The following is a 16,746-nucleotide window of genomic DNA, read 5'->3' on the forward strand; positions in this document are numbered from 1 at the left end:
ATGCCACTGAAAAACCATGGAGAGCATGACACAATAGCAAATGACATGAAATGGAGTTTGACAGAGGAGCCAGGCCCTGGGGACAATCCAGCACTGCATCTGCACCACACAGCGTTGCCGAAAATAGGGATGAGCAGGGACCATATCCATGAACTTGAGGCACATGCTGCATAGGTAATACTGAAAACATGCCCACCATGACTGGCTCACTGCACCTTGAGTGTATGTCCAGACAAACATCACACACTGGCCAGACCTAGCAAGGAGACATCAGGTCATGACATGTAGGCTTTGCCCGCACCAACCACCCCCTACATGAGACTATTTGTTGAGACACAGGAAGCACTTACATCTCTTAGTCTGGGTGAAATACACATGGGCTGCATAAATGCAAGAATGGACACCAAATACACAAGGTGCGCCTGTCCAAATAAACATGTACGAATGGTCATCATCAGATGATTGTAACAAGACACACATGCACTGGCCACCTTGAGTATGAACAAGGAAAATCAGGTCAGGCTGTACAGTGGACACTTGTACTACATTTACGTCAATATACATGGTGCCAGTGGACAATGGCACAGAGCACAACCTATGCTGTAGACACTGAGAGTGTCCACATTTTGTGTTGACACACGTGACACCTAGGAAAATATGCCCCAGGGGACAGTAGTGGCCACACAACTCCATGGTCCTGAATGGGAATGACAGCAACACACGCCACCATCCCTGCACTATGCGTATCGCACACTCATGCACATCATGTCACAGGCCACAACATAGGACATGCGTGCTGTAAGGCATGACACATGAGAGACTAACTCCCATGTCTGGACTCAGCATCAGTGCCAACTGACATGGAACCCACAAGTACTGAACCGGACAGGGCACAGGCAAGGCCCCAAAACCTGTTACACACCACCCCCACACATGATGCTACAGGCATAGTTCACGTGGAGAAAGTGCCAGCCTACATAACCTTGTGAAGGAGTGACTACACACAGACCAGGGAACACATTGCAAGGAGGGGAAGGGAGGCTGGAGAGCACCGCTATACTGTCTAACAGGATCTGCACAGCACCTTTAAACCCTGGCAGTGTATCCATGCAACTGTGCACTTACAAATGCTGGTGACACACAACAAACACACAGGTGCCTACCCCCTTCCTGCTGCTGCTTCTCCTGTAAGCGCCTCTCCAAGTCTGGAAATACCACCGCCAGCACACGCTTGTGGATGTGGGTCAGACGGCGGCGCCCGCGGTTCTTATGGGTCTCAGGTGAGTCCCCCAGCAGGACCCGTGCGATCCTCCGCGTCCAGCACCGGATATCCTGCCAGCGTTTCCTCACCTGGGACAGGCGCCGCTTGCGACCGTCCGGCTTCCTCACGGCACTGACGGCGTTCATCCATATCTGCTTCTTGGCAGAGGCGCCTACCTGTGAGGATGAACAAGTGACACTACATCAATACACCTGGCACATGTCACAGAGACACATATTAGAACCAATTTGCTGTTCACAACAAGGCATAGTATGCATCCAACGCATTGCACCTTTGTCATAGGGACATGATCCTCTGGGGAAGGGCAAAAGCAGTAAGTGCCATTGAAAGTACACAGGTGGAATGAGGGCACCGACACAATCAATGATCCAGCCTCACACTGTGCATCACAAGCTACACCAGGATAATGTGCAGCACCTCTAAGCAGTCACATGCCACAGGCCACAGACGCTACCTCAGCAGAGTACACAGACACACACAGGCACAGGACATTCACCTGCCATTGCCAAATGCAGCGACAAACCTCACTCTGCACATGTGCCACTAGACGGGGGGGGGCTCACAGGTGTGGGGCTGGCTCTGCACGTCAGACCCACAGCACTGCTCCCTGCTCACATCACATGGCCAGGGTATATCCATCCCTCATGCAGCCCGGGTGCCACACTCCACATATGCACCCACCCACATGACAGGGGACTCACACACACACCGATGTCCAGGGTACGAACACATCATGTGGACACTCTCAGCACAGGTACACAGAACTAACACACATCTGTGGGTACAGTCACCTGTCACACTGGGCTGACCACATAATCACATGAGGACTGTAGAGGCCACATTCCCAGGAGGATAAGACAGGCAGAATGTGGCATGCACCATGCAGTGATTGTCACAGTAAACACAATGCAAGTGAGGAGGGCAGACATGCACCACAGCATGCTCTGGCTGGGAGACATCAGGCATTCCCCCCCTGGGACCCCCCCTACAGTACATAGCATGTGTGGCACACCTGGACACAATAGCAGAAGTCACAGTCACAAAAAAGGGACACAGTCTGTGCTAGTGGACTCTGCACTCACCTGATACCCTGGTCGCCCATACAGCAGGGGGTACTGTGGGAGGATCACATCCAGCAATGCCAGGTTCTCCTCCAGGGTGAAAGGCTGTGACCTCTCCACAGCCCTTGACATGGTTCCAGGGAATCAGTAGCAGCAGCTGGGTCGTAGAATCCAAAGATGTGCAGGCAAGTGCTCCCTCATGGGACCTGGCTGCCTTATATCTACCTTGCTGGCCTGTTTCATGCACAGGAGTACAGAGTGATTGGTCACTCACATTTGCATCCTATGTTTCCTCCAATCCCTTCAAACCTAGCACAGTCAGTGTGTTCTGATTGTGTTTTTTTCTTGAGCATGATGTCAACTCCAGAACCACATTGCAACAAAGTAGATTTATTCAAACTGACCTCTGCTGTGCACCTGCTTAAAAAAATTCAAACTTTAAACCTGGTCTCCATGACAAGCAGCATGCATGTAGGCCTTTATACTTGTCCCTCATGTGTCCCCTATGTAATTTGGAGTTTCACACACATGTACGGTGCGTACCAGGGCCCTAGGGCCCCCCAAAAGCATAGCAACGGCCCGTACAGGCGTGTGTACGGTCCGTATCACTATGGGTGTGCTCGCGTATGCGTAACCATAGTGATAGTGAGCGTACAGGCGTGTGTACGGTCCGTACCACTATGGGTACGCATACGCGAGAACACCCATAGTGATAGTGAGCGTACACGCGTGTGAACGGTCCGTACCACTATGGGTGTGCTCGCGTATGCGTACCCATAGTGATAGTGAGCGTACACGCGTGTGTACGGTCCGTACCACTATGGGTGTGCTCGCGTATGCGTACCCATAGTGATAGTGAGCGTACAGGTGTGTGTACGGTCCGTACCACTATGGGTGTGCTCGCGTATGCGTACCCATAGTGATAGTGAGCGTACACGCGTGTGTACGACCCGTACCACTATGGGTGTGCTCGCGTATGCGTACCCATAGTGATAGTGAGCGTACACGCGTGTGTACGGTCCGTACCACTATGGGTGTGCTCGCGTAAGCGTACCCATAGTGATAGTGAGCGTACAGGCGTGTGTACGGTCCGTACCACTATGGGTACGCATACGCGAGAACACCCATAGTGATAGTGAGCGTACACGCGTGTGTACGGTCCGTACCACTATGGGTGTGCTCGCGTATGCGTACCCATAGTGATAGTGAGCGTACAGGCGTGTGTACGGTCCGTACCACTATGGGTGTGCTCGCGTATGCGTACCCATAGTGATACGGACCGTACACACGCCTGTACGCTCACTATCACTATGGGTACACATACGGCAGCACTCCCATAGTGATAGGGAACGTACGCAGGCCCTCTGAGCGAATGTACGGTGCCTTTCACACATCACAGTGGTGACAGGCAGCACACCGGAAGGAATAGGGCTGACATACTTGTCCATGGATGGACATCAAGGCATTGTCTGGCCAGTACTACATGTGTGGGGCACAGGTGTGAAAGGCTGTGATGTGGCACATCACTCCTGAGTCGAGAAGGCACCAGATGTATGATGAGATGTGTACAGATGTAATGTGTGACGGTGCAATGTGTGCCAGGCATGCCCTTGACTCCTTTGACATGTGTGCATGTCGTACTGCACACTTGGGATGAGCGTCACTGGCATGGCACAGTCAACAACACACGCAACTGTCCCCTGATGCCCGCTACAGGGGTTACCACACCAGACATTTGACTACCCACGGTGCACGATGTGTCTATGTCATGTATGTGTGGGGTGTTCCCATTAGCTTGATGTTGGTGCTCCCTCAAAAGCATCAGCTGTTGCAGCAACCAACATGTGTCTGTGTGTAGATGGACATGGCACACTGTTACGCACACCAGGCCACATGTGGTATCGGATGTGAGGTGCGTATGTATGCATGGGACACGGATTAGCGTCACAAGGACATGTCTGCATCCTCTCAATGAATGTGTGGTGAGTCATTACATGTACACCTTATTGGCAAGGTGTGTGGGCTGTCCTAGTGTGATGTCATGTGACCTGTGGCTCTAGTGTTCCGCTACCAGTCTCTGAAATCGACATCCTACTTCTGCTGATGTGTTGATGTATGTCACTCCTGTGTTGCGTCTGGCTGTTCACTTACACTGGGACACAGCTAATCCCATGCCATGGCATGTGGAGGTTCCCAATCTCCGTGTGTAGCTGGGTCTTGGTAGGAGTGTCACCTGGCAGCCATACCTGGCAGCCATACGTGTCGCATATGTGTATTGACAGATTAACATGTGCCCAGTACAAATAAATTGGTGTTGTAGTGCACTCACTCTTCCTTGTCACTTCCAAATTACTGCAGAGCGCCGCCTCTTCCCCGACCAATTCCGGACTTGGCTGACATGCGGGAGAATGACTTATCCGGTGCTACCGCTTCCCCAACAGTTGATTGAGGAGTTGACGGCGAGGCTGGCACCACACCTGCAACCGCTGCACAGGTATCCTACGGCACTGACACCCAAGCTGAAGGTAATGGCAGCCCTACATTTTCTTGCCACGGGTACCTTTCAATATACCATAGCTCATGTTGGTGGCATGTCCCAGAGCATGTTCAGCCGTGTGCTGCATGATTTCTTAGAGGCCATGTTGCTTCACCTGGATGAGTTCATCCATTTCCCTACTCCTGAACAGTTGACTGGGGTCAAGCGTGGATTCTATGCCCTGGGAGGGATGCCCCATGTCATTGGGTCCAGAGATGGGACACATGTGGCTTTGGTACCACCACAGGCACAGGAGCTAGCGTACAGGAATCGCAAGCACTACCACTCCATCAATGCCCTTGTGGTGTGTCTGGTGATTTCACATGTCTGTGCTCGTTTTCCAGGATCAGCACACGATGCCTACATCATGAGGCGTAGCAGGGTGCCTGAAATGATGACGCAGCTGTGCAACGAACGAGCATGTGTTGTTGGTGGGTACACTCTGTCTGTCCTGTATTTTGCGTAGACTTCCAGCACGACCGCTTCTCCTGTCCTACTTATGTCCATGTGGTTTCCATGTAGGGGACGCTGGCTATCCCAACATGCCATGGCTGATCACACCTCTCCGCAACCCCATCACGCCGGCCCAGCTCCGCTACAACACCGCCCTTGGCCGGACAAGGCGAGTGATAGAGAGGACATTTGGCCTCCTGAAGAGCCGATCCAGATGCCTCCACAAGACCGGCGGCGCCCTCCCATATGCCCCGGCGAAGGTCTGCAAAATCTTCATGGTCTGCTGCATGCTGCACAACATGGCAGTTGAGAAAGCTGTGCCACTCATCCTGGATCAAGATGATCAGGACCATCCACCCGTGGAGGACGAAGGGCTTGGCAATGGGGCTAGTGATGTGGAGGATGTGGTTCTGCAAGAGGACATCCGGAGTCGGCTCATACGCGACTTCTTTGCTTAGTGGTGAGTACCAGTGTCTGTGTGTGCACGCATTGGTCCCCGTGTGGCATGTGTTGCGATGTGTGTGCCCATCTGCATGTATGCCACATGAGTCAGAGGTGTGTGTGGATGTGTCACTGGAGTGATGGTGCCAGCGATGAGTGTATTTCCCCAGTCATAATTGTGACCTAGCATGTAGTCATCCTTACATGTGTCGAGTACATGCACATGCAAGTGGCTGTGCTTTTTGTGTCTGACTTCTTGTGTGTCTCTCATCCCCAGGTACTTGCGCATGCCGTCTGCTGGTTGCATTGTTGTGGCACTGCTATTCCTCATGGACACGTCATCGTGTGCTGACTCAGCGTTACACGCACGGACAAGTTTGGAAGTCTCCTTAGGGTAAGGGATGCATCAGGGGTGTATTGGGTGTGGCAGTTGTTTACGATGTGTGCACACTGCCCCTGTCGATGTTTGGTTCCTCTGCAGACATGTCGCATCACCATGGGACACATGACATGCAGCTGGGTACACCTGAATAGATGGTCAGACTTGTTGACAGTCATCTGTGATGGGATTGTGGATTGTGATGATGGCATCAATGTGTGTTACACTGCCCTCGGACACATCCGGTTTGCATTGGCTTGACATGGTGTGGGACTTCCACATCAGAGGATCAATGGTGTATGGCAGCCTCTCCGTGAGCAGCAGGGGGTGTTTAGCTGTTAGCCGACACTTGTGTGCCAGTTCCATGGCTATCACGCATTTGTGCTGCAGAAGGGGGGTTCCAGTGTTGGACCCACATGTTACTCCACATGACCTGTTCATGTGTACTCCGAGTTGCCTCTGCATTCCCGAATACATGACTAATAAAGGTGTCCCTATGCCTCCAAGGTGCCTCTTCTCAGTCAATGCTGGTGTGTTGCCACGGTGCATCCGGCATGTCTGGCATGGTTTTCCGTGATAGTGGCTATGGGTCTATGTGTAAAGTAGCAAGATGCTAGCTGTTTGTGTGGGATTAGACTGTGTATTGTGCATGATGTCCATGACTGTGTGGGTATTGTGACATGTGCCTTCCCCATGCATCCGACGTTGGCCAGGCCACCATTCTCTGCATCCACCTGACTCAAGCTTGCAGGACATGGTCCTGCAACCTGTCCACACATACCTGCGTGCCCCACAGGACACTCCACATGATCCCTGACCTCTGCGCATGGCTGTCACTGTACTCAATATGTCTGTCGGCACGGTTGTGCGGCCACCCCCTCAGCTGGTTGGGCCCATCACGGGTGTGTATGGTGCTCCATGTCTGTCTTGCCTAATACAATGTGACCCATGTGTGTCCTGTGCCAGACTCAGGCCCCAGGGTGTGGATGGTTGAAGTCAAATGAGAACTCAGGCATGGTTAGACTTTACAAGACACATGTAAGTTAATAAAGCAAAAGGTAGGCATCTTCTCTTTATGGTGTAACTTTTTATTTTGGTTGGGGTACGTGGGGGGGGTATGACATGAGGGGCTTTGCGGGTGTGTGGAATCCAAAGTTCACTAGGGTAGTTGGTGTCCTTGCCATTGGATATCCTCAGAGTCCAGCACAGGGAGCTCGTTGCAGAGAAAAAATCCTATTTGGCCAGAAGGATCGAGGAAGCAGATAGCTCCTGCAAAGAGATCTTTAAGATTGTTAAAGAATTCACCTCTCCCTCCTGCTGCACTTCTGCATCTGCTCTCTCGGAACCTTGGATCATGGAGCTTGCAGTATTTTTTACTAATAAAATACGTACTATCCAGTCAGCGTTGCAAGGAACCCAGATCATCTTGAGCAAAGGTTCAGAGGTCGATGGCCTTTCCAACCCCTGGTTATGCCCACCAGCTATGCATATGGATTCTGTGGGCCCTACCCTGCACTGTTTTCCCTCTTTAGAGCCTCAGGCCTCGCTTGACCTTTTGTCTAGCCTGAAATCTGGCTCTCCTCTGGACCCTTGTCCCGCCAAGTGTCTTGCGACCCTGGCACCTGCCCTTAATCCGATCATCAACCCTCGCATTAATGCATCTTTGAAGTCGGGCAAAGTCCCCTCGTCCTGGAAACAGGCCTTAGTTCTTCCCCTTATTAAAAAACCAAATGCAGATGCTAAATTGCATTCTAATTATAGGCCAATCTCGTTGCTTCCTGCCCTGGCCAAGATCACTGAAAAGTGTGTTCATACCACCCTTACCAACTTTGTAGAGGGCAACTCCCTTTTACATCAGTCACAGTCTGGATTTAGATCTAACCTGAGCACCGAGACCGCTCTTCTTGAGGTTACTGAGATTGTGAAGGAGACCCTCGATAGGGGTGGAAAGGCCCTGCTTATCATGCTTGATTTGTCGGCGGCCTTCGACACCGTCCCCCACGACCTCCTCCTAATTAGACTCTGGGAGATTGGGCTGCGGGGTACGGTGTTCGCATGGTTCCAGTCTTTTTTGGCCGATCGGACACAAACGATCTGGGCTCCCCCTTTCTCCGCCCGGATGCCGCAGCTTAAGGTAGGGGTCCCGCAGGGCTCCATATTGAGTCCTTCCCTCTTTAATATCTTCCTTACACCTCTTGCGGCACGGGTGGAGGAGCTAGGGGCCCAGATCATATCCTATGCGGATGACACACAGCTCCTGTTCACTTGTGACAGGGGCTGTGACTTCGATGGAGCAGCCATTCGGAAGTGTTTGGAGTTTGTGTTTGACTGGTTTGGGAAAAATGGCCTCAAATGCAACTCCGATAAATCCGAGATATTGTTCTTTGGCTGTCCTGCAGACCCACGTTGGAAGCTATGGTGGCCTTCGGCCATGTCTCCCCCTGCCAGCGATTCGGTCACAGCGAAGAACCTGGGTATGATGGTCGATAACACTCTTTCCTTTAAAACCCAGGTTGCTGGCTTGACTGGGAAGTGCTTTGCCATCTTAAGGATGTTGCGCAAGTTTCTGCCCTATTTATCTTTGGAGCATAAGAAAATTACGGTGCAAGCATTAATTGGCTCGCGCCTAGACTACGCCAACACCCTTTACTTAGGTCTTCCTGAGTATCTGCTGACTCGTCTGCAGATAGTTCAAAATTCTGCAGCCAGGGCAATCTTCGGTTTAACTAGAAGATCTAGGGCCAGCAATCTCCTTGTCTCTCTGCATTGGTTGCCGATTCGTAAGCGTATCTTCTTCAAGACCCTAACTACAGCTTTTAGGGCGCTTCACAATTTCGGCGCTGAATATCTGCAGAGAAGGGTCAATTTCTATCTTCCATCTAGACCTCTGAGATCTGCTGCCCAGGCCAAGGCTATCGTTCCAACAGTGAAGCGTGCTCGCTGTGGAGGTCGCTCCTTTAGTTACCTTGCACCCCGCCTCTGGAACACATTGCCCTTGACGTTGCGGGTGTGCACCAATCTCTCGGTTTTTAGGAAAGGACTTAAAACCTATCTGTTTGCTTTGTAATGCTGTTATGGTTAATTCTGGTTATGTTTTCTGTTATGGCTGTTTGTTTGCTGCTGGTATTTGGTGTGATGATCTTTAGCGCCGGGACGCTCTTTGGAGCAGCTGAGCGCTCTAAAAAACAAACAGTAACATAACATAACATAACATAACTGTCTTTGTCAACATTGGTCAGACAGTGACCAGCAAGTCCATGTGGCAGAGAATGTCTTTTGCTGCTGTGCTGCTGTTGGTCCAGTGGGCCAGGTGCCAGGCCAGGTGTCCTGGGAGATGGTGCTGTTGCGCTGACCCTCACGGTCTTTTCCGTGGACGACCCGCCCTCCTGCGGGGACCCTCAGAAGCAGGCCGTGACGATGTTTGGGATGCTCCGTCGGATGTCTCCTCCTCCTCCTCATCCCTCCCTGTGGGTGGTGATGTTCTACGCCTGCTGGCACAGGGAGGGTTGCCCATGTTGTCGGCTATCCGACAGAGTGTACTGTGAATTCCCGTGAACACCGTCACAAGCTCAGCCTGTCTGTCCTCCATCCGCCGTTGGTGTCGCAGTAGACAGGCATGTTGCTCCCCATGTTGCTGGGCCTGCTGGGTCTTGATCTCCTCGAGGATGGACACAACCTGGGCCATGCCCGTGGTGTGCTGCCGGTATGTGTCCAGGATGTTTCAGACATGGGAATATACCGGTTCCGCAGCCAACCGGTCAGGCTCGCGCCTCCGCCGTCCTCCACTCCCACCACCCCTGCCCACTTGCACCTGGCCTGCCCTTGTGGGCACATCGGGTCTCCGGGACCCCTGAGGGGTGGCATTGGCATTGTCGCCTGCCTCCTCCTGGGTGCCCGGTACACCGTGTCCCTCCTGGCCAGCCTGGCTGCATTGTGGTGGTGGGGCAGGGTTCCTGGGTGTCTCCTGGGATGTGGCAGGAGTGGGGGTGGTGGTTGGCCCAGTTGTACCTGACGCAGGTGCTGCAGGTGGTTGGACACCAGAGGGGCCAGGTTGGTCGGGGTCGGGTTCGTCCTCAGAGTGGTGAGAGTCGTCGCTGCCGGTGGGTCCGTCATCCCGCAGAGCCGGGTCCTGTGAGTCTTCCCCCCCAGTGTTGGGGGGTGATCCACGACGTTGACCTGTGTGTGAGAGACACAATGTTAATTTTGTTCCATGCAACATCCATGTTTCATTCGTTTCTAAGTTGGCACATTTCCTCTGGGAATTTGGATATGTCTTGCATTCCACTCACAGTGCACTTGTGTATGGGTATGTCCCTTGGCCACAGCTTTTGCGACTTTACCTATGTGTGGCACAGTCTTACTTGCTGCGTCAATTGTGACTGCAGTCAGCAGTGGAGTGAGCAGGTGTGGCGAGCCATGCATTGGCGCCTTCCACGTTGCACTGTACGTGGGCACATGGAGTTGTTCCACACACTTAGATAATGCAGGTAGCTGGCGTTGTGCTCGTGCACAGGTTGAGACATGGCCCTGTGTTTTGCCATGGAGAAGAGAGGGGGATTCAGGCACTGGCCACCCTTGTCTACATGCACGCAGTCCACCTGCTGACGAGCAGACATTCCCACACCCCCCAAGGCTGAATTGGTCTCCCTGTGTGTCCCTTTCTCACTCCCTCTCTGTCCCCCTCTCCCTCCCTCTGTGTGTCAGCCTCCTCCCTCTGTCCGTCTCCCTGTGTCTCCCTCCCTCTCTCTCCCCCTCTCCTTCCCTCTGTGTGTCACCCTCTGTCACCTCAGCCCAGCTTCCTAGGCACACACTTTTGGCAGATCTTTGAATGGCCCTTGGCTTGTTGATGTGAGTTTGTTTCTGATCTCCAGGCACCCATTGGGTGTAGTGTCTGTGTCTGCGCTGCTGCAGTGGTGGTGTGTGCTGCCACTCTTTCACAGTGTTGGCTGTTCATTAGCTGCTGTCATGTGCACAAACGTACCGTCACCCCCATGTGTTGATGCAAGGTGTGCGCCATTTGCTGGCAAGTCTTTCCTGTGTGGGGACACACTGTTTGTCTGCCTGTGACCTAGGCCAAATGGGCAGGGGGCATTGTTGTCTGCTTCTGAGTTGCACTATGTGATTTTTGGGGCCCACACTCCCGCCATCCGGCCTACCGTGTCTTGTGTTGGTGTTTTCTGTGGCCTGTGACTTTGCATTGTCCAGCTGGGTGCATGGGGCATGGTGGCGCCAGTGGCATGTGCATGTTCATGGAGTGTGGTTGAGTCATGCAATAGCTTGGGTGGTTGTGTGCCTGTTTGTGAGTTTGGTTGTGGATGGCGTTCCCCCCCATATGAGGTGAGTTGTTTGTGTACTCACCCGGGTCTCGGAGTCCTTCTAATCCGTCCACTGCCACCACCGGCAGTATGGCCATCACCCTCTCCTCCCAGGGATGGTAGTGTACGGGTCTGCGGGGCGGCCCTCCTCCAGTGACGTTGGCCTGGTTGTGGTCGTCGGTCATTTTGGATCGGACCCTCCTTCGCAGATCGTACCACCTGGCTTGGCATTCATGCCTGGTCCTTCTGGTGGCCGCAACAGCATTCACAGCATCGACAATCCTCTGCCACATGGCTGTTTTATCGGAAATGCTGGTCTGTCTGACCAATGTTCCAAAGAGGTGTGGCTCGACTCTGAGGATTTCGTCGACAAGGACCTCCAACTCTTGGCTAGTGAACTTTGGATTCTTGTTAGTGGGCATGGTGAGGGGTGTGGGTGTGGATGGTTGTGGGGGGTGTGGATGGTTGTGGGTGTGTGGGTGTGGTTGTACAGGTGTGTGTGTGTATGTGATGAGGGGGTGTTTGTGAAGGTGTGTGTGTGAAGGTGTGCAAGTGTAAGGTGTAGTAAAGGTTCAAGTATGGTGCTGTAGGTTGTCTGTGGGGTCTGGCAGCAGTGAGTCCGTTGCAAAGGCTCATGGTTTGTGTGTGTGGGCCCTTTTTATTGGTCCATTGGTGGGTGTGGCTGTGTTTGAACTTTGGGTGGGTGTGTTATAAGGAGTGATTGTGTTTTGGGCTTCTGTTTTGGATTTTGGCAGTTGCAGGTCAGTGAATGTGTTGTTTTTGTGCTTGTTGGACATGTTTTGTGGCTTTGTGCCATTCGAATGGTGTATTCTTGTGTTGTTTTGCTTTGTCCTGGTTGTGTACGTGCGTTTTTAGCGTGTGTACGGTGTGTACTTGGGGAATTTTGTTGTACTGTGCTGTCCTTGTGTCTGGCTTGGTACGACTCGTACATGCACGATGTTGGGTGAAGGTGCTGGTGTTGGGGCCTGGGGTGCGCTCCGTACTTGGAATGTTGGGGTGGGGGTATGCTCCATTCGTACGCGGGTGAGGGTACGTGCCGTACATACATGGTTGGGGTGGGGGTACGGTCCGTACATACATGGTTTGGGTGGGGGTGCGCTCCATACGTACGCGGGTGAGGGTATGTGTCGTACATTAACGGTTGGGGTGGGGGTACGGTCCGTACATACACGGTTGGGGTGGGGGTACGCTCCATGCATACACGGGTGAGGGTACGTGTCGTACATACACGGTTGGGGTGGGGGTATGGTCCGTACATACACGGTTGGGGTGGGGGTACGCTCCATGCATGCGCGGGTGAGGGTACGTGTCGTACATACACGGTTGGGGTGGGGGTACGGTCCGTACATACACGGTTGGGGTGGGGGTGCGCTCCATACGTACGCGGGTGAGGGTACGGGTCGTACATACACGGTTGGGGTGGGGGTGCGCTCCATACGTATGCGGGTGAGGGTACCTGTCGTACATACACAGTTGGGGTGGGGGTACGCTCCGTACATACACGGTTGGGGTGGGGGTACGCTCCATGCATACGCGGGTGAGGGTACGTGTCGTACATACACGGTTGGGGTGGGGGTACGGTCCGTACATACACGGTTGGGGTGGGGGTGCGCTCCATACGTACGCAGGTAAGGGTACGGGTCGTACATACACGGTTGGGGTGGGGGTGCGCTCCATACGTACGCGGGTGAGGGTACGTGTCGTACATACACGGTTGGGGTGGGGGTATGCTCCGTACATACACGGTTGGGGTGGGGGTATGCTCCATGCATACGCGGGTGAGGGTACGTGTCGTACATACACGGTTGGGGTGGGGGTACGGTCCGTACATACACGGTTGGGGTGGGGGTGCGCTCCATACGTACGCGGGTGAGGGTACGGGTCGTACATACACGGTTGGGGTGGGGGTACGCTCCATGCATACGCGGGTGAGGGTACGTGTCGTACATACACGGTTGGGGTGGGGGTACGGTCCATACATACACGGTTGGGGTGGGGGTACGCTCCATGCATACGCGGGTGAGGGTACGTGTCGTACATACACGGTTGGGGTGGGGGTACGCTCCATACATTCACGGGTGAGGGTACGTGTCGTACATACACGGTTGGGGTGGGGGTACGCTCCATAAATTCATGGGTGGGGGTACATCTCGTACATACACGGTTGGGGTGGGGGTACGCTCCATACATTCACGGGTGGGGGTACGTCTCGTACATACAAGGGTGTACATACACGGGTGGGGATTCGACTCGTACATGCGGGGGCTGGGGGGAGTGTTGGGCGCGTATGCGGGCACATGTCTCCATGGTTGCTATGGGAGTTCCGTGCGGACGGTGTTTTTTCCATACGGTTGTAACATCGGACGCACGAGATGGATCGTACTTCCGCGGTCGGACTTCACTTTTCACATTTGTACGGTAAATCGTCCGAGGACGTGTCGGACACATTTTCCGACCCGAGGACGTGTGGGGAATAATTCCCAATGCGATTCGTATGGACTTTTTCCCATGCAAATCGTACTTGGCAGTTTGTACGGCACTTGTACAATTCGTACGGTAAAAAGACCGGATACGAGTCGGACGGGGACATTTTTTACAGGAACGTAATTGGCACCACAGTCTTTTCTGTTTACCTAATGTTTCCATAAGGACGGCCACATTCAGGTTGGAAAGATTGAAAGAAGAGTGGGAATCAGACTAATCAAGTATGAAAGACTGCCAATATCAATCCAACTGTGGTGAGCTGATAACATAGCAGGGCTTCTAGCTAATCATGGTAGGAATGTGTTCTTCAAATGCTTGAGGGTAAAACATGTGAAGTAGGAGGATGGCAAATTAGTAATATAGTTAACCATTGTCTCGAGGGTTAATTTTAAGCCGGCTCCACCCTATGTGTTGTTCATTTAGGCCTTGGTTGGATTTTGTAGATGGTGGAATTCATCAGCAGACTTCTTTGGTTGAAGTCTTCTCTAGCTGGCTGTCATTGGATGGAACGTCAGTTGGGGGGCTTTTTTTTCCCAACCTTCTCGGAATGGAATTTGTCAGTGTTGTTATTCAGTACAAACAGCAATCAGTGGGCTTAGATGACATCATAAGCCAGAACTCTGACGGTCAACCTGCGGGGTGCCCTAAGGCTCTTCCCGTATCCACCTTTTTTAGTTTTCGCTTGCACTGTGCTTGTAAAATCTATTCTTTTAATATATCTCTAAAGGAACTTACCTTTTTATTTGTCCATATGCTTGCCAGTTTACTTTCCTCCGTTTCTATTAGTTGCAACCTGTTCTCTCTTCTGTGTCTCTCTTATTAGTTTCCCATGGCCGACCTACTCATTCCCATTTGCATTGGTGGGTCGATCTTTTTTCTTTTGGTTAACACTGCATACTGTTTACTGTTTACATTTTGTTATCTGTCCCTCTAAACACCTAATATTGCTCTATTTCACTACTAAACAGGCAGTCACAATTCTAGTTACCTTGTAGTTAAAAGGTGCTTGATTTAATTGGTGCAGCAGGGGCAGTGGCACTGGGGCCAACAGCTCTAGGAACCACATTAAACACAGATTATTGCTAAATTTTACTACTAAACAGACAGTCATAAGTGCAGTTATCTAGCAGGCCCTAGGGTCAAGATTACAATGGTGCACCAGGTGCAGTGTCACCGGGACCAAAAGCTCTAGGCACACCACTAAACACATAATATTGCTATATTTTACTGTTAAACAGCCAGTCACCGGTGCAGTTACCTTACAGGCAACAGGGTCATGATTTGAGTGGTGCAGCAGGTGCAGTGGCACCAGGGTCAAAAGTTGTCATAACTCCTCTAAACACCAACCTTTGCTATATTTCAATAATAAACAGGCAGTCACGAATGCAGTTGCCTTGCAAGCACTAGGGTCCTAATTTGAAAGGTGCAGCAGGTGCAGTGGTACCATGGTCAAAAGCTCTAGGGACCTCACTAAACAACGATTATTGCTAAATGTTACCACTAAACAGGCAGTCATAGGTGCAGTTAACTAGCAGGCACTAGGGGGATGATTTCAATGGTGCAGGCCGTGCAGTGGCACAAGGACCAAAAGCTCTAGACACCCCACTAAACACTGATTATTGTTATATTTTACAACTAAACCAGCAGTCACAAGTGCAGTTATTTGGCAGGTTTAGGGTCATGATTTGAATGGTGCAGCAGGTGCAGTGGCACCAGGGTCAAAAACTGTTAGAACTCCTCTAAACACCAAATAGTCACAAGAGTGGTTTTCTTGCAGGCACTACGGTTATGATTTCAATGCTGCAGCAGGTGCCGTGACATCGGGGCCCACAGTTCTAGGCACCCCACTAAATACCAAATATTGCTGCATTTGACTACTAAACAGGCGTCACAATTGCAGTTACCTTGCAGATAAAAGGGGCATGATTTGAATGGTGCATCAGGTGTTGTGGCACCGGGGCAAGAAGTTGTCAGAACTCCTCTAAACATCAATTACTGCTATATTTAACTGCTAAACCGGCAGTCCAGAGTGCAGTTACTTGCAAGCACTAGGGTCATGATTTCAATGGTGTGGCAGGTGTAGTTTCACCGAGGCCCAAAGCTAGAGGAACCCATCTAAACACCAAATATTGCTATATTTTTCTACTAAACAGGCAGTCAGAATTCTGTTATCTTGAGGCAATAGGGTCATGCTTTGAATGGTCAGCAGGTGCAGGGGCACCGGGGCCAAAAGCTCTACAATACTCCACTAAACACAGATTATAGAAAAATGTTATTATTAAAAAGATAGTCACATGTGCAGTTATCTAGCAGGCTCTAGGATCATGATTACAATGGTGCAGCAGGTGCAGTGACACCGGCACCAAAAGCTCTAGGCACACCACTAAACACCCAATATTGCTATATTTTCCGACTAAACAGGCAGTCACAAGTGTAGTTACCTTGCAGGCAATAGGGTCATGATTTGAATTGTGCAACAAGTACAGTGGCACCAGGGCCAAAAGTTATCATACCTCCTCTGAATTCCAAATATTAATATTTTTTACTACTAACCAGGCAGTCATAAGTGCAGTTATCTAGCAGGCACTAGGACCATGATTTCAAAAGTGCAGCAAGTGCAGTGGCACCGGGCCGAAAATCTCTAGGCACCCCACTAAACACTGATTATTGCTATATTTTAAAAATAAACAGACAGTCACAAGAGCAGTTATCTTGCAGGCACTAAGGTCATGATTTGAATGGTGCAGCAGGTGCAGTGGCATCGGGCCCAATAG

This window comes from Triturus cristatus, chromosome 11 (assembly GCF_964204655.1).
Source record: "Triturus cristatus chromosome 11, aTriCri1.1, whole genome shotgun sequence".
Lineage (NCBI taxonomy): Eukaryota > Metazoa > Chordata > Amphibia > Caudata > Salamandridae > Triturus > Triturus cristatus.